The sequence below is a fragment of the Piliocolobus tephrosceles genome, chromosome 14 (genome assembly GCF_002776525.5).
Source record: "Piliocolobus tephrosceles isolate RC106 chromosome 14, ASM277652v3, whole genome shotgun sequence".
In the NCBI taxonomy this organism is placed as follows: Eukaryota; Metazoa; Chordata; class Mammalia; order Primates; family Cercopithecidae; genus Piliocolobus; species Piliocolobus tephrosceles.
The window spans coordinates 82,693,788-82,702,044 of NC_045447.1; positions in this window are offsets into that span (position 1 = coordinate 82,693,788).

Consider the following 8,257-nt stretch of genomic DNA (forward strand, 5'->3'; position numbering starts at 1 on the left):
GCTAGAACCAAAAATGGTAAGGCAGAAAGATGAAAGAGGCGTGGGTTCCAGTGACTCGGGAGAACCATGCTACAAGACTTGACTTTCTAATTCTGGGTTTTTTCTATGCAAGAGAACAAAATCTTTACATAATACATTCACTAGTTGGATTTCTGGCACTAGGAGTTGCAGTCAGTTTCTAATTGATACACACAAGATTTGCAAGGCCCTACATAGTCTTGTCTCTGCTCTACCTCCCAAGCTGCTTCTTGCCCCATTGTCACCTGTATGCTCTTCAGTACAGCCACATTGGCCTGATTTTAATTCAAATACACCTTATTGCATTTCTTTTTCTTCTCTTTTCTTTTCTTTTTTTCTTTTCTTTTCTTTCTTTGAGATGGAATCTTGCTCTGTGGCCCAGGTGGGAGTACAGTGGCATGATCTCAGCTCACAGTAACCTCCGCCTCCTGGGTTCAAGCGATTCTCCTGCCTCAGCCTCCCAAGTAGCTGGGATTACAGGCACCCATCACTACACCCAGCTAATTTTTGTGTTTTTAGTCAAGACAGGGTTTCACCACGTTGACCAGGCTGGTCACAAACTCTTGACCTCAAGTGATCCACCTGTCTCACCATCCCACAGCGGTGGGATTACAGGCTTGAACCAGCACACCCGGCCCCATGCTGCATTTCTGCACAGGGCCTTTATACACTCTTTCCTCAGTCTATAAATTTTCCTCTCCAACCCCTCATCCTCCAGCCAGACCTAACTTACCTCTACTCATCTTTCGGATTTCAGTTAGAGCAGGACTTTCTTAGGGAAGTCCTCCTGAGCCTCCCTCTTTTCCTCTTCACTCCCCTCTTTCCACCAATCTAGAATAGGTTCCTTTGTTCTGTGCTGTCATGGAACTATATTCTTTTGCTTCAGAATATTTTTCTTAGGTTTAGTAGTTAGCTGTTCATTGATGTTATTATTTGATAAATATCTGCCTCCTTTTTTAGATTTAAGCTTTATGAAAGCAAGGGCCATGTCTGTTTTTGTTCAACATTGTATTCCCCGCACTTCACACAGTCCTTGGTATATAGTCTATGCCTACTAAATAGTAGTCAAATGGGCTGGGCACAGTGGCTCACACCTGTAATCCCAGCACCTTGGGAGGCCGAGGTAGGCAGATCACCTGAGATCAGGAGTTCGAGACTAGCCTGGCCAACATGGTGAAACTCCTGTCTCTACTTAAAAAACAAAAATTAGCCAGGTGTGGTGGTGCATGTCTGTAGTCCCAGCTACTCAGAAGGCTGAGGTGGGAGAATCACTTGAACCCAGGAGGTGCAGATTGCAGTGAGCAGAGATTGTGCCACTGCACTCCAGTCTGAGTGACAAAGCAAGACTCTATCTCAAAAAAAAAAAAAAAGAAAGAAAAAGAAAAAAAGAAAAAATAGTTGAATGTATGAATAGGGACCTCAAGTCCCTTTTTTCATAATCTATATCAGGCCCTTTCATTCTCTCTTGCCTCACCCACTCTCTTGTCAAAACTCCATAATGTTACACTAATGTTAGCATCATGTTTTATGGCTTAAAAACAACTTTATATAAATTATCCCATTTTCAATGTCTACAACAACTATATAAGGTATGTAAATAGTGACAAATCTTTTTCAAACAAGGATTTCAACATAAAATCAGTCCCTTCTCATCTGTTTAAGTAGTCACCAGAGTTTTTGACCTCATTCTGTCTCATTTAAATCTTGAGCCTCACTAGCAAATTACAATTTTGAGAATTCTCCAACCGATGTGTAGCCATTCAAAATACATATTCAAACAAGCAACAAGGAAAGACCAGCTAGGAAAGAAACTCAACATCACCATTGCCTTGTCCCCCAGATATTGTATTCTGTGTTCAATTTGATTCTCCTGACCTTAATCCCTTAGCAAAGTGGTTCTGAAACTTGAGCACGCATCAGAATCACCTGGAAGTCTTGTTAAATCAGATTGCTGGTCTCTGATCCAGGAGGCATAGAGTTTCTGATTCAGGAGGTCTGGGATAGGGTCAAAGGATTTGCATTTCCAACAAGATCCCAGGTGATGCCAATGCTGTTGGTTCAGACACACTTTGAGAACCTCTGTTTTAGTGGCTCCTCAAGAACAGAGAATCTGTTTCTTTCTTTCTTTCTTTCTTTCTTTTTTTTTTTTTTTTTTTTTTTGAGACTGAGTCTTACTCTGTCCCCCAAGCTGGAGTGCAGTGGTGATCTCGGCTCACTGCAAGCTCCGCCTCCCAGGTTCACGCCATTCTCCTGCCTCAGCCTCCCGAGTAGCTGGGACTACAGGCGCCCGCCACCATGCCCGGCTAATTTTTTTTAATTTTTTGTATTTTTGTTTTTTTAAAGTAGAGACGGGGTTTCACTGTGTTAGCCAGGCTGATCTCAATCTCCTGACCTCGTGATCCGCCCACCTCGGCCTCCCAAAATGCTGGGATTACAGGCGTGAGCCACCGTGCCCAGCCGAGAATCTGTTTCTTTAAGAACCTAGCAGTGGATAAATTTGCTGTTTGGCATTTTTAACAGCAGCCTGCAGAGCATGTCAACAAGGGTATAATTTCCAGCTTACCAAGGGCAACACAGTAGAGTTGTGACTATCCTGAGAGCCACTGAGCCACTGCATATTACCCCATGGGTCATGAGGAAGAGAAATCATCTAACCTCAGTGGGTAAGCCCTGGTTGTTGGGTGGCCTGCTCAGACCTCTGAACCTGCCCATCTCTCAAGACTATGGATGATAGCAGCAACTGTGTGTGCCGATGGGTAGCCTGCATTTCAGTTTGTGTTTCAGCAGCTCAAATAACCCAGCCCAACAAGCACTAGGCCTCAAAACACAAAGAGTGTGAAGAAAGCAGGATGGCATTTCCAACTCCACTTTATCCCTACAGATGGCGTGGAAGGTAAGATGATTTCTTCTGTAATCCTAGCCATCCACCCTCCTGTGAAACCCTTGGTAATCATAAAATCTGCATGTCTTCCAGCTGTGTCCCACCAAGATGCTTGTGCTGTTTTATCTTTTCATCCTCAGTTTCTTCCTAAAATGATTTGGGGAAATTGTTTTATTCCTAAAATATGATTTTGCCTGTTTTTATAATTGATTTTGAAATCTGTTTTGGATGTAAGGTTCAGGGCCAAAATAAAGACTGGTAAGGTTTAACTATCATTTCATCCATTCAACAACTCTTTAGGATAGATAATGGAGACACAAAGAAAGAAAAATGTCCTCATTCTTCTTTTCATTTTAAATTTTTTAGACAGAGTTTTGCTCTTGTTGCCCAGGTTGGAGTGCAATGGCACAATCTCGGCTCACTGCAACCTCTGCCTTCTAGGTTCTAGCGATTCTCCTGCCTCAGCCTCCTGAATAGCTGGGATTACAGGTGCCTGCCACCACGTCCAGCCAATTTTGTATTTTTAGTAGAGGCAGGGTTTCTCCGTGTTGGTCAGGCTGGTCTCAAACTCCAACCTCAGATGATCTGACCCCCTCGGCCTCCCATAGTGCTGGAATTATAGGCATGAGCCACCACGCCCAGCTGAAAAATGTCCTCATCATTCTTGCTAAGGAAATTTTCTGAAGCCTCACTCTTCTTACCTAAAAACTGAGGATAATTATAATAACCCCTATCTTTCGCAGTTACTGTTGTAGTTAAAGAAGATAAAACTATTAAGTTTCTAGCAGAGTATCCAGTGCATTGTAAATTCTCGATACAAGCTGGCTGTTATTAAATTAGGTAGAAAGATGAGAATACTGGTGTTTCAATGGAAAGGCAAAAAGTATTCTTTTATCATAGTTTTGAATAAGGAAGTTCTTACAGAGGAAAGTGTAAAATTTTATTACATCTCCCATTGCCAACATTACTATCTAAATATTTACTTATATTAATCACAGGTCTCTGCTTCAGGTGAATTGCATATTGCCTATAAGCCAGTATAAGGTGTATTTTTACAGTAGCTCTATCTACCACATGTATCATGACTACTACTACTAAGTAATAATAACTACAACATCCCTCCAGCCCTTGCTATGTACCATGCACTATTCCTAAATGCTTCACAAGTATGATCTCATTTAACCTAGGAAATAAATACTATTTTTCACGGTCCTTTTACATATGAGGAAACAGATACCCAGAGAGTTTAAATGACAAGGAAAACTTCATGAAGGCCAGGCACAGTGACTCACGGCTGTAATCCCAGCACTTTGGGAGGCCGAGGTGGGTGGATTACCTGAGGTCAGAAGTTCAAGACCAGCCTGGCCAACATATAGTGAAACCCTGTCTCTACTGAAAAATACAAAAAGTAACTGGGTGTGGTAATGCACACCTGTAGTCCCAGCTACTTGGGAAGCTGAGGCAGCAGAATCACTTGAACCTGGGAGGTGGAGGTTGCAGTGAGCCGAGATCTCACCATTGCACTCCAACCTGGGTGACAGAGCAAGACTCTGTCTCTCAAAGAAGGAGAAAAAGATAACTTCATGCAGCTCTTACTATAAACAAGAAGGTATACTTTTCATATATGTGCATGTGAATCTGTCAGGGGAAAATGATCAGGCATGTAAGTATTTCTAGGTCTTACACCAAAGAGGATGCTGGCCCCAATGCCCCATTTCTTCTCCTTTCCCCATCTAAGGAAGGCCCCAGCTTGCCAGATGGTCTATCATGTGGACTTTTGTGCTGCAAAATTATTAAGATGGAGGGATGAGAACTGAAGCTACCATGATAATCGCTCTTGTCTCTGACAGTTGCTGTTATGGAGTGAGAAGCGTACCCCATTGTGGCAGGATTCTTATCTACAAAATGGGAGTGACACTATTTGAATTTCATGTTAGGCCTTGAGTGCACTTTATCTGTATTGATCGCATTGTGCCACACCTTTCTCTTTACTTCTCTGTCTTCATTTGTGAAATATGATTAAGAAAGTGGTATACCTCACAGGACTGTTGTGAGGAATGACTCATGGCTATGAAGGAGTTTGTACAATGCAACATTCTATTTAGGGCTTCAGTATGTTTTTTATTGTTTTCAAGGACTAATTTTCAAAGCAATATGACAAAGTAGATAGAAACCTTTTCAGAAATGTTGGAGAAAGTGATTACTAATGTTAGTCAATAGTCATCATTTCATCACATAAAAATAAATGCAACTTTGACATTTGGTCATGCAGCAAATATAATATTTCAGAACCTGAAGAAAAAAAAGAAAGATGGAGGGAGAAAAGAAGGAGAGAAACTTGGGTTCGGGCTGTGGGAGGGGCTTGGGGAGTGATGAAAAAAGAAATACGGGGTTGACGCAATGTGTATTGAAAGTAAGTGAAAGACAAAGGAGGAATTCTGAGAGGTATGTATTCTTACGTGTTCTCAATAAATATCTTCAGTTCTTTTTCAATGATTTTTTGGATGCCAAATTGGGTTTCTTTGATTGACAGACTGCTTTGAAACTGGACCATATAGATGGACAACTTTTAAACATGATAAGAACATATTTAAAACACTGTAACTTTATCAAAATTCTTCCAGTTATATGTGCTTATTTGCGATATTATATACTGGTGACAACAAAATTTGTAAACCTTCGTTCTGTGATGTTTCTTACATTACTCATCGGTCAGAACACCTAGAAATTATAATTTCCTTTACACAAGGCCATGGACTATTGATATGTCTGATTCCCTCAGAGAACAACCTTAACAAAGTTGTGAGGTTGGAGATAGATTAATGGATTTGAAAACAGGAAAATATCTTAAAGAGATGGAAACACTCAGGTTCATAGACAGGTTTACTTCTGGAAACAAAGACCTTGTTACAAAAACTCTGTGCACATCTCTGCCTCTTCACAGAAAAGTGTACATACAAATCAACAACCCTTAACAAATCAAGTTTATGAATTTTTCTGTTACTATAAGTTTCCTACTAATTCATTCGTTTTTAAACAGTAGACCACAAGCAATTGTGGGTACAGAAATATTAAGAAACCATTATGGGGACATTTTTTATAACTGAGAAAATTGATATTCATTAGCTAAAAGTTTTCTAAAAATTGAGGATGTGCTGCCTGGTAGAACATTGTGGTTCTGATCATTGAAACTGGCCTTCTGTGACAACAGAAGCAGAATCACTGTACTGAAAACAAAGGTAGTTACAAAGAGATCAGTTTGGGAGCTGTGTCTGCTAAAGTGGGGTATCAATGTGCCATTAACCATATAAATGTTTTGAGTGGGTTCATCTGATTGTGGAATGTAATTAACCAACATTTTCACTCTGAAGAATCCCTTTAATTATTTTCCCCGCAGGAATCATCATGTCTTATGATGCTATCAGCTGTCAATCAGAATGTCTGAGCCACTTGCTAAACCAATTTTTTTCATCAAAAGCTTAGTGTTTTGACTAGCTCATATAGACTCCAATGGGTTTAGATTAAGTTTTTGGAAAAGATGAAAACAGAGACTGGATTTCTGCATCTGGTGGTATGCCAAATTACATGGCCTAAAAACCCTTTTGGTACAGAGAACATAGAAATTTCATATAAACTACAAAAACGTCCTTTTAGATGGATAGTGCTTGCAAAGAAGAAGTAAATAAAAATAAGCAAGGAAGTGTTCAATGGCCAAAAATGAAGAGGGAATTGACAACTAGAGTGATACGCAAATCAGTTTGACCTCATGGAAACTTGGTGGGGGAGGGTCTCAGTCGTTTATGGTCTTGTGTTTCAACGACTTGAAAGCCCTGCAAAATGAAGAGTTGAAAATGAAATCACTGCACGCAACCAAGACCCCTGAAAGGGTGTAAATTTTCCCATTAGCACAGGGCAACAATCTGGAAACTCCTTGGTTTCAATCTAAGTATTGGTGTGGGGGAAATATCTCCTCTAAGAATCTGTGACCACAGGAATGTCCTCACGTAGCTTTGGGTTTCCAGTTTCCACGGTTCATATGACTTAGGAAGTCCCAAGCTGAGAACTAAAAATCAAAGTGGTTCTGCTGGGTCATACCCCATACGACAGGTAGGTCAGTAGGATGAGACCTACCGGAGTTTCCAATGATCAAACTATCTGTTAGAGACCATAAATAAACTTTCAAAATGAGTAAGACTTAAAGGAAAGAATGAAAATATGTGAAAAGAACAACTATGAAAACTGAACAGGCTGAACTGAAAATTAAAAGGACTTCTAAAAATTTAAATGTAATCCATAAAATTAAAAACCTGGGAAAATGGTAAGTACAAGTAAAATGCAGCTGAAAAAACTTGAACCAACTGGAATATAGATCCTAGGCATTACTTAGAATGTAACACTGAGAAATAAAGAGATTAAAATATTAAAATGAGGATAATAAACAGTGTTCAAAGAATGAAAGGGTCTAACATACATTTAATAGGACTTTCAGAAGGACAGGCTAGAGAGTAGGAAGACACAGTATTCAAAGTGGGACGCTTAGACACATCACGGTGTAACTGTAGAATACCAAAGGCAAAGATAAAAAAACCAGAGAAACTCTGTCACTGAAAATACTGAGAAACAATGACTACGTTTTATCTCAGTAAGTGCCACTTTTTAAAATGCAAAATATCAGTTTGCACTGAAATAAGATATACATGGCTAATTCCAGATCTGTTCAGAAAATATCTAAAACGAATCTGGGATATTTTGTCATATGAACAGCAAGGAACTATCAAAAACTATGAAGTCATATCAAAATGACGCGGAAACCAGCTTGAATAAACTCCCATTGGCCAAAGATGGGATGATTTGAACACAAATAAGAATAACAACTGAAATGGGTTAAAATAGATCAAATGTATAAAACCCATGACTTCATACTGATACTGCAAAGAGCCTCTGTGACCACCTTGGAGGATGCCAGAGTATGATGATAGACATATAGAGCAACTATATTGTTTTGAGATCTGGTATTAAAAAAAAGAAAAATAATCCATAATTTATGCTAACATTTCTGTATAAACTGCAACTCAGAGTAAACAAAAATATTTGTGAAATAACTTATACCAGTGTTTAGCTAATAACCGAAGATGAAATGATAGAATGTCATCATTTTACACGCCTTTAGGAAACAATGGACCTAGACAAGGGTCATCCACAGCTGCTAATATGACAAAAAGAGAGACAATCAGACATTATATACTTCCTTATATCAACACACATCACCAGCTATGGAGGAGTCTTGCAAAACACAAAACAAAATGAAACATAAACTGAAGGCTCTAGATTAACTATCGGCTTACAGGAAATAAAAAG